This window comes from Pseudonaja textilis, chromosome 1 (assembly GCF_049901715.1).
Source record: "Pseudonaja textilis isolate UNSWEBS1 chromosome 1, rPseTex1.2, whole genome shotgun sequence".
Taxonomy (NCBI): Eukaryota; Metazoa; Chordata; class Lepidosauria; order Squamata; family Elapidae; genus Pseudonaja; species Pseudonaja textilis.
In genome coordinates this window covers 288,936,833-288,952,458 of record NC_141990.1, presented here as the reverse complement: position 1 = coordinate 288,952,458, position 15,626 = coordinate 288,936,833, and positions in this window count along the sequence as shown.

Below are 15,626 nucleotides of genomic sequence, written 5' to 3'. Positions count from 1 at the left end.
ACTTAGCTTTCGTCCTTCCAAGGTCAGTAAAATGAGGGCTTAGATTGTTGGGCACAAGATGTTGACTTTGTAAACTACTTAGAGAGGGTTGTAAAACACTATGGAGTGGTGTATAAGTCTAAGTACTATTGCTATTAAGTCACTAATATTCAAAAGTATTTGCTTTTTTATAGCAAATTTCACAGTTTACAGCACAGGCATAGATTTCTGCAATAAAAATGGTTCTTGTTTTTTATGCTAGAGTCCTCAAGGAATCTTACAAGCTGGGCTCACATACATTGAGTAGGTAAGTAAGCATATATTTATTTATTTGACTTATTTGCCACTCATCTTGCTTCAAAGCAACTAAGTATTTATAAAAGCTGTTTAGAGGCTTATATGTTAACAATAAAACTTTGCATTGGGCCTAGAAGCAAATAGTTAATCAGTGTAGTTCACTACAAATATATACTACATATGCTTCTCCAGACTTTCATAACATTCAGGAAATAAGTGGCATTCTGCTCCTATTGAAACATCTAGAGTCTAGACAATATTCATTATATTAGACAATTTTTCTATTCATCTTCCAGAATTTTGTCCATGTTAGAATAAAACTTTTCCCCGTCTCTTCCAAATGGACTTCTCAAATTAATGAGACATTTCATAGAATGTCTGACTTGAAATATAATCAGATGATAACAAACATCCTCTCTATTAATATGTGAGAAAAATATTGTTTTTAAAAGGCATGACTGCAAGATACTGCTGTCTCAATATAGTATTTTCTATGATGTCTCTCATCCAACTAAGCTATCTATGTTAATATGAGCTTATAACTTGATCATTCTAAATCTCTAAATTTTGGAACAAACTTTTTTTTCTTTTCCTAAAAGCTACGTCCAGAAATTCTGGAAGGTGGAAAGATTACCATAGACAAGGAGAAAATAACATTTTTCTTCCAGGTCACACCTAACCAACCTTTGTCTCCAGAATGTTTGTGCCAGCTTTGTGCCAGTTAAAACTTCCTTCAGGCTAAATAGCAATTTTAGATAGGGATCTTCCGTGGAAAAGGAATCTGGGAACAAACTTGCAGTTGCTGACTCATGATTGAAAGAAGACAATCATAGCAGGGAGAATCAGCCTGTAGGGTTTTAGAGTTAACTTGTTCCTACATAATATTGACATGCCAAAAGTAACCAGATAATTATACTACTTAGGTTTGGAGAGGGGGAAGGAGGAGATCAAGAAGTAAAATATTGAAAATGTTCATTAAAGGATGCAGTAATGATGGAAGCAGGGAATAACTTGTACTATGATTTTGGAGTAAGTAGTTTTTTTAATAGCTATTTTTAAAAAGATTTAAACATCACAGCTGAGTTGTTGCCAAAGAAAAGCACTTCTTGCTCCCTCAGGTTCGGACATTGTCTTTTTGTCCAGAAGCCATGCACTTTTGGTTCCTGATGCTCCCTCATTCATCTGGAATAATTTGGGGGATGTAGTGGGGGCAGGAAGCAACAGCAGGGGAGGGAGAACAGCCTCATTCCATGAATGGAGTTCTCTTCTATTCATAAAACAGGAGTTAGGCTCCAGGCCAATGTGCAGATGGATTTGAATAGTAAGTGACCATCCATTTGAAGTATATAACAAATATTTTGTAGGAAAACTATCAGAATGACAGAAAGGCTTCTTGAAAGCTTTGTATTATGTTGTAGGTATTAGGCAGTCTTCCATTTCGCTGTCTACATAAAAAGGCCAAAAGTCCAGTTTTTGTCTCTAAAACAATCTTATTTAGAGAATTACTTGCATACTTGTATTTGAACTCTGGAACTGCTTCATTGTGTTGCCTGTAATAGGGTGGCCATTCATAAAGATCTCTTCCTTTCTCATAGTTACATCCTATCTAAAGATGTTTCTCATTACTCTTTTTCCTATTAACACTGGATTTTCTGGAATACATTGGACAATGTGATTCAATCTTATTCCTTTCTGCTACTGCCCTCATGTTTGTCACCAAAAAAAAATATTCATTCTGTTCCTGCTCAGGGGGGCTGAGGTTTGATAATTAAACTGAAAATACTCCCAATGATTGATGATTTATCGGGAATTTTTCTCTTTTAACTAGCCTTTTTTAATACTGCCTTTCAAAGTAAGTTTATGTGAAATAATAGAAAATATCTGTAGCTCAGGTGTTAGATTTTGGCAATGGTTTACTCTTTTGAGTTTGTTTCCATTTAGTTCCCAAATGTTTCGTTATCAGACTAAGTAACATCATCAGTAGGCTTGTGTGGTAAAAGTGACACCATCGGATGGCCAGCACTAGATCACATGGGCTTAATTTCAACCTGTGGTGGAAAGAATCATATTGTTTGTTTTAATCTAGTAAGTGTGATAGTTATTTGGCAGCCGTAAGCAAAGGAAAATTGAGGGTGAAGTGGATAACATGTTGAGCACTAAGCTGTGCTGCATAGGGGCAGTAAATCCAAAAATCCAAAATAAAGATGATCAATGTATTTGCTTATTTTGAATTTTGCACTATAACCTAATGTGTGGGAATCAAGGCAAAGATGGCTTAAATTAAAGTGTACCTCTGCAATAGATGTTCTACCTGGCATATGCTATTCTTTATCTGTAAGATTCCTATTTAGATCTTAAAATATGCTGAGATATAGCATTCCAATCAAAGGAGGACACTGTTTACTTTCTGCGCTTTATGCATCAGAAATTTCCTGAAGAAATGGGGAATGCATCAAGAAACTGGCCTTTGTTCCATTAGGCAATTTATACATATATGAGATTATTTACCTAGGAAAGCATGCAGATTAAAACTTAATTTGAATCTCAAATGGTGCATTTTAAGAAGAGTCATACCATGCGATAGTACTGATGCTCTAAACTACTCTAAACCACAGGAGCATTGTATGGTAGTTCATAAATTCAGTGGCAAGGTGAGCATTATAAGACCTGTAAAATATTTTGTAAATCAGTGGCCTATTCATTCTGTACAATTGACTAAATGATATAGATACAGATTTGAAAGAGGCACAATTTAGTTCTGCACTGAAGCATATGTAGAAGAAATTGCATTATATTTGGCCAATCATTTTATCAAAATACAAAAATCATATTTTGTAAAGTCTAACACAAAACGCTTTTGTTCAAGATCCAGTCACTTTGTAAATATTTTGTTTATTTATTAAATTTATTTATCATTTCAAAGCAATTCAGTTTTGCAGTGTAAATAGCTTTGTCTGCATTTATTAAACAATGATCAGGCAGGTACACACACTTACCTGTTCGTGCACTTGCTTACATTGCCAACTGACTCATGATGAAGAATAGATTTTTCTACCAGGAATCATCCTATGGCAGACCATAAAAATTAGAATACAAGGTTCAGATCATTACAGTAAATATGTCAATGATAAATAGTAGGTGAGTTAAAACCTACAAGCAGCTACCTAAATTAGTATGCTATCTTATGCCCCGATCACCACTCAATAAAGTTACTGTAGCATGGTCTAAGTGAAACAATCTTTTGGACCAACTGTAATTTCTGGGTCATCTCCAAAGGTCAACTCCAGTGTGGCTGGCATATTGATAGATAGTTCTGCTAATACAGAGTAACATCACAATTGTAATTATGCACTGGTTACTAGCAGGGCTCTGGGCCCAATTTATCAACTGATCATACAACATTTCTTTATTGAATCAGTCTACTCACTAACAGAGGACTTTAAATATAGTACTATTATAGTTCTCTATAATATATTATATTATAGTTCTATTAAATTAGAATATTGGGAAAAAAGTCAAAAGAAGATATTTAGAAGAAATACTTTATTTCTTGTGAATTAATCCAATGCAAATAGGTGTTTTCCCTAAAATAAAGTGAATGATAGCATACTCAGCTGGCTGTCCTCAAGAGGGTGTGAGAGTGCATTAACAGGATTAGTAATGGAGAATCTAGAAATACCTTTGTGGGTCTTACATTCCACTACATCCTTCAACATTTGTGTACTTTCAAGTATAGAAACTCACACGGTATGAGCCACCATGTATATAGTATGTATTCTTAATTCTTTTGGAACTCAGACTGCCAGATAATATCTGAGTTGAGTATAAACTATGTGACAGTGAGAATTTTAGTTAGGAAGTGAATAACAAAATATGCAGTTGAATTTGTTACAATTGATTTGTTTCTATTTATTTTCTGAATAAATAAAACAATAGCGGAAACTTACAGATCTTTTTGATTCTCTGTGACAGTGATGAGATTTTTTTTCATAATATATTTTTTGCTTGAGAAATTGAGAAACATTTAATGGATAGTTCTATAGGTCAGAAAGTGAATACAGTTTGCTAGCAGAATGTTGTCCTTAGTTCTTTGTATTCTATACGGTGTTGAACTAGCATTATGTTTGTTAGAGGCTTGCCCAAGTATTACTAGAGAAGCATAGCATGATTGGCTCATCGGGATTTGTCAAATTCATATGATTTAAAACAGGTACTAATAGAAATGTCATGATGGCTGGTGGCTGGCCTTATGAATAGTTCTATAAAAATTATGATGATTAACTCTTGATTCATATCTAGATAGGCAAATGCTATAGTGTGATATTTTGTGCATTATGGGATAGCAACAGCTTTGGACAATTGGAAAACCATATATATCATAAATAGATAAGGGAGTGAAATGTATTCTGGACTTTTCAATACCATTCATTATAATATCCTTCAAGCTTGCTTTGATTTGGTTGGAACGTGGTGATAATGATAGCTGTGCTTCTATAGACCTGGACTGAATTCTTAAAAGTTAGACTTCTGCAGGGTACTTGGGTGTGAACATAACACCTGTCTATAGATTATTGCATCAACTTAATTTTTTTCTTTTCTCAGGAGTGCACAAGCTCAGGAAAAGTGCAACTACTTTAAGAAGTGCAGATAGATGCCAGATTTACACATCTACAATCTCCAAAGCTCCTTTTTTGGAACCTTTGGAACAAAATTTGAAGCATGACACAGTCTCAGCAGCATTCCAAGTATCAATGAGTGGGTTTTCATATTTGATGAAACTATGTTTTATTTGTCGATAAATGAATGAATCGCTATATAGCTTGGTTTGTACAACAAGGAAAATAAAAAGCCTAATGAAGAGAAGGACTTATTTTGGTTGATACCAATCTTCTAATATTTTAGGGGCTGCCACAGAAAGGAGGAGGCCCATCTATTCTCCAAAGCACTTGAGGTCCAGACAAGAAGTAATGGTTGGAAACTTATCAAAGACAGATCCAACCTAAAAGAGCGAGACAATTTCTGATAGTGAGAACAATTAAGCAGTGGAACAGCTTGCCTTGAAAAACTATGGGTGGTCCATCACTGGAGACTTTCAAGAAAAGTTTGGACAGCCATTTGTCTATAATGGTAAAGGATTTCCTACTGAAGTAAGAGGTTGAACTACAAGACCTCCAAGATCCCTTTCAACTCTGTTATATTGTTACTGTTATTATTCAGCACAATGTATGAAATCAGGCACTTACTCTTTTCTAGATATGACTAAGTATGAAACAATGACTGTTGATAAGTTGTGTGGCCTGGGAAATTTGGAACTCCTTTATATTCTGCCTCAGGTGTAAGAATATAAGAAAGCAATGTTAGAATAAAATGTGAACCACTTTGACATACAATTTCGGTAACTATGCCTTTGAATGCCCATCTTCCTTAAACAAGCTACTTCAGAAGCTCAAAAGTAACTAATCAGGGAAACCATTGGGAAGTAACCATTTCCAACAGTCTGGATATGTCATTTTCCCCATGATTGATTTTGTGTGTTTATTTTTGGTTATTAATATTTTAGTTAGGGGGCCTTTAAAAAAAACTACCTTCCCATCCTACCCCAGTAAACAAGTGGCATGGCAAACTCTTAACATCTCCTTCTGGAGCAAACCAGGCCTAGATCTCAATTGTCTGTGCTTTGCCAAGGGGCATCCTGTTCACTCAATCTCAGTGTTCATGAGATTAAAAATAGTAGTTTCAAATAAAACACACAGTACATTTAAATAGAAAGTAAACAAGTCAGCCAAGGCTGGGAAATTCTGCCTGAATTCATGTGGCTATTATGTGTTCCTAAAATAGTTTCTATCTTTGGAGATGCCCTTAAGGAATTCTGAAGAAACCTAGCATTATTTACAATGAATGCCACACTTTCTATTCTGTTGGTTTAGTCTACTTTAACCCCCTCCATCCTGTGTTCTCTGGCACAGCTCTTGCAAACATTTGCCTGCACGTAGGCCCATTCAAGGCTGAGACTTGGTGGATGAAGATTTTCCAAATGCTATTTGTGTACAACTCTTTCAGTTGGCAGTTCTAATTACACCGTAACACACATTACTTAAGCGATTACTTTCGGAAGAGGATATTTGCTAATTAAAATCACTTCATAATGAGATTCTCTTACGGCTTATCTTTGAAATATCATTTATCCTCTGGGAGACAAATCTTGTCTTGTTTGTCAGTCAATGCCTTGAAAGAAGTAGCCTAGTTGTGAGATATTTTCCTATCGGTTACTGGCTTACGATAACATTCTCTGGGGTTGAAGTGATGCAAGTCTGAAAACTTGCTAATTAAGTGAGCTACACAAACTTTCCCATTACTGATAGGCCTGGCAGTTGCAAGAGGCAATGTAACAAATCTGGTGTGAAAAAGCTTACATCACTGGGCAAGGGTTTATCCAACAGAAGTGAGTTTAAATTCCTTTAACTGGAATGGATGAGAGCTAAGCAGATGCTTAACATATCTAATGAAAACAATGTAGCCCTAATTAAGTTTATTCAGAAGTAAATTTCATTAAATTTGGCATAATTTTGATTCCTCACTATTCTTCTTTTTTCTTACTTACTTTTTTCTTAACTTACTTGTATCCAAATAGCCACCATACTGTAATGCATGTGCAATATGAAGCAAATTCTGCTCTCAAGAGTTGCCTGTTTCTCAGAAGCAATATTTTAATGGATATTTGCAGTCCTAATTTCTTCAGCAGTTTCTAGCTTTTACTGATCTTTTAAGGAGCATTTAAGGTGTTCTTTTAGACAAACTAGAACACAAAGTATCTTGGCCACCTGCATCACCAGAGCCTCCTGACTCTCGTAACAAAAATTGGCTGAAAGTTTCTTAGCCTGAAGATCTTGGCCATCCTTCAGTTACTGTTATTATACACATCCTGCCTCCATTCAGCAATTCCTGTAAGATATGAGGGTTTTTTTCCTTCTGAATTTCCTGCTCAAACTCTAATAGAATATCTACAGACTTTTAAATGGCATGTGTACTTAGAGACAATTGGATTTCTTTGGCAAAACCTTCAAGCAAAGAAGTCATGAGGATGGGAAAGCTATACAACATGTATCAGGCTTCTTTGAATAACACTGGACAGGAAGCAGATGCAAGCAGGCATTCAGGGACACGTGGCTTTTACACATGCTCCTTTGCAGGAAAGTTAATATAGTAAAGGTGTTATGAAAGCATTGAGGTGACTGTTATGTATTAAATGCAAGCCCAATTTATACCATTAAATCAAATGTTACAATATTGTACCTTTTTCTTCTACCTGCATGGTATAATGTCCCAAAGATGATTTTTCAAGAGGCAAGTGGACTTTCTGTTTTTTCTTCGAAGATGTTTCACTTCTCATCCAAAAAGCTTTTTCAGCTCTGACTAGATGGTGGGGAATGGAAGGATTCAGTCAGAACTGAAAAAGCTTCTTGGATGAAAAGCAAAATGTCTTCAAAGAAAAACCAGAAAGTCCACTTGCCTCTTGAAAAAGCACCTGTGGGACAACCATGACTTGGATGACTGAGAATCTTCATAGACATGCATGGTATAATGTATAAGGTAACTTTCTCTTAGGCAGAAAGAGCAGTTTTCTCCTGTCTCTTGATAATGGATTAATCAGTTTTCAGGCAGTTTCCTTCTTACCTTGTGAGAATTAATTCTTGTGGCATGGAAAATGATTGGCACGGCAAGGGACGAAGTAGTGCTATTAGATCACTTTTATGTGTAGGTAGATCTAATGCCTATAGATATATAGATAGAATACTTTATTGGCCAAGTGTGATTGGACACACAATGAATTTGTCTTGATGTAAATACTCTTAGTATACATAAAAGAAAAGATACATTTGTCAAGAATCATAAGGTACGACACTTAATGATAGTCATAGGGTACAATAAGCAATCAAATCATACTAGGAAACAGCCAATATAAATCATAAGTATACAAGCGACAAAGTTAGTCATACAGTCACAAGTGGGAGGGGATGAGTGATAAGGAGTGATGACAAGATTAACAGTAATAGTAGTGCAGACTTTGTAATAGCTGAACAGGGTTAAGGGAATTATTTGTTTAGCAGAGTGATGGCTTTCAAGAAAAAACTGTTCTTGTGTCTAGTATACTACAGCAGGGCTGGTAACCAGGGGTGGGTTTCTACCGGTTCTGTCCACCTCTGTAGAACCAATTGCTCTGAAGAGCAGCAGACATAGAACCGGTTCTATGTCTGCTGCTGTTGTTGCCCACCCACCTGCCGGGTTCTTACCTTACCTTTATTTCTTGCTTTTTCAACTGCAGCTGCTTTGCGCGACACAGCTGCAGTTGAAAAAGCAGGAAAAAGGGCTTTTCCAACTGCTGCGCACTTGCACACAGCGCTGCTCAGCTGTCTGGGCAGCTCATCAGGTTGTAAATTGCACTCGCGCGACTTGTGCGACTTGCGCATGTGCATGCGATGCTAATAGACAGAACCGGTAGTTATACCAGTCGGATCCCATCCCTGCAGGTGGGTGGGCCACAACAGCATAGGTTTATGAACCTCATAATCCTACTTGAACAGGACTTTCAGGAGCTCCATCCAGCATGTTGAAGGATTCAGAAACATGTTGCACAGTGTCTAGTACATCACAGGTTCTCAACCCTTACAATAATGCTGTGAATTGTGAAAATATGATTGTTACCTGGCCTTAATTTATCAAGTCACGAACACCATAATTAATACAGGTTGGCAACACTAGAATTCCCTGATGGAACTGTAAAGTACTAGTAATGCTGCAAATGTTATGGTTGATGGACTTAATAAGACCTCCAACAAATAGGGTCCTACGGAAAGAAACGATAAATAGAAGAACATGCTGGTATGAAGCGCCACATGTTAAGGTTGCTTGCCTACCTTCCTAGGCTTACTATTAGCTTTGGAAGCTATATTAGCACCAGACGCTTCAACACTGCCACATTCTTGACCTGGGAAAATGGGAGGGGGAAATTTCTTGGAGTGTATGTGGTTAGACATAATAGCGTTCTTCTAAGTCAAGGTCACATTATTTCTGCATCTGGCTGAGGAGTGGTTGAGGGGACGTCCCAAGTTGGGATGGATGGTGATTGGGGCATGTGATACAATAAGGGGTGCAGGGGGTAGATTTGTAATATTTTACTTATTGAAGGGAAACCCAGAACTTTCAGATTTGGGATTTCCCAGATGTGCCATTTTACGACTCTAATAAAAGGAACCTTTGAGAAGATGTCTGTCTCAGACTTATTGATTTTAGTTGAGGTTTTCTGGAATGCTGACATTGACTTGGTTTCCCTCATAGGGTTTTTGAACACGATCGCAAGCTACTTTCTATCCTTTTGAACTATCTGCCCTTCTACCACAGGATGACTACTGAGATTCAGCCAGCATTTTTGGTGTCTCAGATGGAGATACTTATGGTCCACTGGCAGCCAAATTACAAGGAAAGAGAGTGGAAGCTACATATTTATTTTAGATAACAAAAAACAAATAGTTTCATGTCTGAAGATAGACAGCTATATTTTAAAAAAATACAAGAGAACAGTCATGATGGGAAAACAACCATGTTTGTTCAACCTTTCAAGCTAAGGCAAATTTTGCATGTCTAAAAATTATGTTGTTGAGCACAAATCCCATCATTGAATGCAAATATGGGGCGGGAGATGGGCAAGAGTAAGAGATGCATAACGGTGACAAAACACTCTAATTTGTTCTAGTAATTAAGGCATCAGACTAAAAATCAGCAGGCTGTGAGTTCTAGTTTCACCTTAGACATGAAAACCAGCAGGGGAGACTTTGGGCACTCTCAGCTCACCCCACTTCACAGGGTTGTTGTTTAAGAATATAATTAATCTGAATTATCTTCAAGCCAAGCCCTAATTGAATGATAGAAGCATTATACGCAACAATATGCTGAATGTGTGTGTGACTGTGTACACAATAATTACAAATGTGTTGAATTTATGTTTTGCTAACAAAGAAATAAAGGGGTAAAACAAATTCAACACAAAAATAGTTTGTCATGAAAGCTACTGCCTGCGAAGGCTTCTGGATTGGGGCTGAAAGGCGAAAGTGGCGCAGTATGCTCCACCCCATAATTGGGTAGACCAGGTTGCCCTGTTTACAAGAAAACACTTCATAATTACACATGTTGCTTTTGATAAGAACCATTCCATGACCCTAGGTTTATTATAATAATCTCCCGAAGATAAACATTCTACTGTTCTAGGTGAGCAGGAACATAGTTTTTAAATAGCTTTTTTCTTAAGAAGCTAAGGAAGGGGGAAAAAAAAAAGGGGGGGGGAGCAAAGCAGGCTATCACTTTCCAAATCTTCCCATTGCCTCTGAAGGTCAGATTTTAAGGACAAATCCATTTTTGTGTTTTTGTTTCTTTGTTTTTGTTTTATATAATTTATGTTGACTGGCATTTTAAAATTGCAGTGGAGCAATAAAAAGCCTGAGCTCAAAGTTACTATCTGCCTTTGCCAGATTTTTAAGGAGACAGGAAGATGAATGTCAAAGACTTCTGGGGAAGGTTTTGAGATACTGTTAAGAACTACATTCATTTGTCAGTCCCAATAATTGGTCTTTATGTATATCTTACTCCAGTACTATCAGTTAAAATATTTTCTGACTTCTCCCTAGAATTTCATTTAAAATCCTAAACTGATTTTTTTTTAAAATTGGACTTCAAGAAGAAGACAAACTAACTGGGCTTTATGGCCAACATCAAACTCATTTAGGATATCTTGTGATTTTTGTTAATACATGGACCTAATTTATAAGGAGCTAGGAAGAAATCATCCAGTGACTAATCCTCAAAAAGTTGCATAATCATTGTTAAGGACATACAGTAGAATCCATGACAGTCTCTGAGCTTGGCTGTAGACATTTCATTACCAAACTAGGTAACATGGTCAGTGCTAGAGCTGATGACGTTGTCTAGTTTGGTAATGAAACAAGTACAAGTAAACAACTAAGCTCAGAGACCATGAAGGACCCTCTCAGTTCACCCCTAAGCTAAAGATATTCCCTTCTATCACTATATACTGATAATATATACTGAAATATAGAAATAAATAAAACATATTAGATTGGATCTAGAGAGATTTAGTTATAGTCATAAATCCATCAAAATCACAAATTAGAAAAGAATAGATTAAAATAAAATTGGATCATATTCTTGTTTCTAAGTGCTTTTTTGAAAATCTAGCTATTGTCTTACCATGTTGTGTAATCCAGCTCATTTATATGAAATCATATTACAGTTTAGTTGTTTGGTTTTAGTGGTTTAAATAAACACAGAAATTGTGTTCTATTGACCTCGGTATAAAGCTTTAAAAATCTTTGTTACTTTGAATAGACTTTAAATATGACTACGCTATAATTAAACCTATATTTTTAGCCACTATCTCTAGTAATTTTTAAATGTTCATTGCTACTCTTAGATGTTGACATATTTTCAGATATGATTAATGGTTATAAGGAAGGCATGTTTAAATGCAAGCCTTAGGTTTTTTTAATTGGAAAACTAATTTTTGGCACATTATCAGTCATTTATGCATGAAAAGAATACATGTTCAGATTGATATGGAGCTCTTAAGAATCTTAATGCCCTATTTATTTATGGCAGAGGATGATATCCCACTATCTGATATCAAACCATTTACAAACAACATAGGGATTAGCCAAAACAAATAGAGATATAAAATTAAATCAAGTGCAATGTTCTTGAGAACAAAACATACAGATTAATTATCTACCCAGAAAAGGTGAGCAGAAACAAGGAGAGGGGAAGGAATGGTGGTCATAATCTGTGAACTATTATAGGGTCCGAGATGCTCCACTCCACAAATAACCAGATGAGAGGAACACTGGTTGAAGTTGTGCTTAAGGAAACAGTTGGGGTTGCTACTGGTGTAATGCACTGGGCAAATTGCTCTCTAATTGCCTTCCAACTCCCTGGTCTCAACCTCCCTGCAGTGTGATAGGGTTTATCTGACTATCTCATTCTAGACAATTTATGGAACCAAGGAGATTCTAGAAAGAGCTTGGGATTTCCCCCAAGCATATGGTTAGCTAATCACCATCAGGAATGGGCAACTGGCCAAGGCCTTGGATTGCATCAATGATGCCAAATCCCAAACCAATGAATGACACCCAACCTTCTATTTATGTATATACTATGTAGGAGGGGGACAACCTTGGAAAAAGTAGATTATTTAGACCCAAGCTACGATTTAGTACAGAGAAAGTTTTGGTTGCTCTTGAAGATGATCTGTGGCATAGCCAGGATGGAGATGCTATATTTATCCTTTTGCTCCATGATGTCTCAGTGATTCCAAAACTACTACAGTGCTGTATCATTCTGTGCTGGCTCTGGGGATTAGGATTATGGTGATTCTCCTTCTTCCAGGAACTATGTGCATTCGTTTTATTTGGGAGGGAGAGTTCTCTCTCTCTCTCTCTCTCTCTCTCTCTCTCCCCCTCCCCCCTCCCTCCCTCCTTTGTGGATTGCCATAGGGCATAATGATTTCTCCCCTCCTATATACCATACACATAAACAGCAGGTTGTGGGGTCATTCAATGGTTGGGGGTTTGGTATCATCAATATGACAAGCCAAGAAACCATAGATGTATGTTAAAAGAAAATTAATTTTGATTAGACATCAGGTACAATTTCCTTCAGTAATGGAAAGCACTACTTTGGGAAGATGGCTTCCAGTCTTTGTTCAATTGCTAAGACATGTTCAACTCTTTGTGACCCCATGGCATTCCATGGACCTGGATGTCTCCCATTTCCAGTTTTTCATCTGTGTGATTCTAATTCTAACTTTTTTTCTAAACCAAGTGAATATTAGATTGACCTTTTAAACTTTTTTTAACCAACAAAATATCTTTCTTAATAAAGATGATAAATGTAACATCTTCATTACAATTATACAGTGTAGTTGTGGCCTTCCTCCCATTATGAAACAGGCTTGACCCTTGTCTGGATGCTACTGGGGAGACTAATGCAAAGCCATTATTCATTGTGTGGCTTGTAGATGGAATAGAGTATGCTTCCCTTGCCCTTTTAAAGTATCTAGATTATTGTTCCTAACAACACAGTTTATCTCATGGGCCAAGACAATCAAATTACATGCAGGGTATAACACTTTATATTTTGATACAGAGTGACATTCTATTAGAAGTTTAAAAAAATAACTATCGCTCTTACCAGTCAAAAACAGTGATGCTAACTTCCTTAGGAAGCAGCAAGTTTGTAACCCCCTAGGGCTCTTCTAAATCTTTTTGTTTGTTTGCTTGTCTAAGTTTCCATAAGCCATATGTCCTGGCAAAAACAGCTGTAAGATCTATTTCCTTTTAAGAGAAAATAACACCAAGTGCTTGAAAGTAACTTTTGAAGCCATTTCCCTATGTGATCTTGAGCCAATGTATTTTTGATCACAACCATAAAATCCTCTTCCTTTTCTTCCATTCACAGTGGCCTTGTAGCCTTATCTGACTGCCTAACAATGAAATATTTTAACTCAGATATGCCTTGATTAAGCAACAATGAATGGTGGAAATGTATCTTGAAATATTGAGTCTAGAATTTCCCAGATAATAATTTATAAATAACAAGAGATTGAACTTAATTATGTTTTAATTGATTATGTAAATTCTGTTAAGGCTGCTAGTTGAGAATTCCTTTTACAGACAGTAGTCCCAAAAGGGTTGTGGATAATAGGCACCCCACTCCACCTTAGTTTTCCATCCATCCATATCTCTCCTTGTTTTTACTTTTGTATATCAACAGAGAAGCTGAATTTAGAAATAGGGACATGCCCAGAGACAATTGGTGAGCTGCCAGAGCTGAGATTAGTGTCTCTGGTCTTAGTCCAGCCAACTATTAAATGAGACTCCTATTTGAGCTAGAGAAATTGATATTCTTCCAGCTGATTTTATTTATATATATGTATGTATGTATGTATGTATGTATGTATGTATGTATGTATGTCTTGGTGTGTTTGGGTCTTTTCCCGTGTAAGATTGAGAGTATCTTGGTGACGTTTCGATGAGGTCCCATTCACCATCTTCAGGCTGGTGCTTTCGGTTTCATGCTTGTGCGAGCAAAGCGTGATCTGAGCTGCCGTCTCTCTATAAATACTGGTCGGGAGGTTGGCTGTGTTGTCATTTCTTGATTGGTTGATGAAGTTGATTGAAGATTGGCTGGCTTTTTCATAAGAACATGTGTGGCTGAGGTATTGGCTGTGTGTCTATCAGCCTCCTGTGTTGTAATGACCTGGGTAATGGGCTGTGTGATGACCTTCTGAGTTCTATTGTTTTGACATCCTGGGTCAGGTGCTGTAATCTCTTGGGTCGTTGGCTGTGTTGTAACATCATGAGGTTTTGTGGTGTAACCTTCTGAGTTCTGTGATGTGATATCCTGAGTGGGTGGTTGTGATGCGACATTCTGGGTTTTGGTTTGGCTCCGAGTTTGAGGCCTGGCTATGTGTTCATGGTGTGTGTCAGTTTGCTTGGTTTGGGGGTCAGGGTGTGTGGCAGCTGGTGATGCAGCCATGGTCTGGTTTCTGGACAGTGGTTGACTTTCGTCTATGGGGTGGGTTTGGGTTTGAGTCTAGTGAGGGAGACTGGTGGTGGCATCATGTATTGTTTTGGGTCTGGTGTTGATTTTGGTGGCTGGGATTAGTTTGTTGATAAGGGCTAGTTTCCAGATGTCTGATAGGCAGGAGGTATCATCCCGTTTATTCATGTTTATATTTATAGAGAGACGGCAGCTCAGATCACACTTTGCTCACACAAGCATGAAGTCGAAAGCACCAGCCTGAAGATGGCGAGTGGGACCTTGTTGAAACATCGCCAAGATACTCTCAATCTTACATGGGAAAAGACCCAAACACACCAAGACCTACATACCTGTACCCATGAAAATCTACAAAAACAAACACACACACACACACACATATCCCAATCACCTTCTCAACCATCCTCCTCAAGGCTGGACACTAGACAAAAACTGTCAAGCAATATTGAGTTGGTAAAGGGTTTGGCGTGTGTGTGTGTGTGTGTGTGTGTGTGTGTGTGTGTGTGTGTTCCAACTTGCTCCAGGTAATCATTAAAGTCTATGCTTCTGTGTTCTGACTATGGCGAAGGATCTATTTATGTATTTATAAAATGTATCTGCCACCAATCTTACTGATACCGGGATTCATTGATGATGATTCAAACCCTAGTTCATGTTTCAATGAACCATGATAAAACAAACACATCCAGCCTGGTGTTTGCAAATACTTGATGACTTGGGTCAGA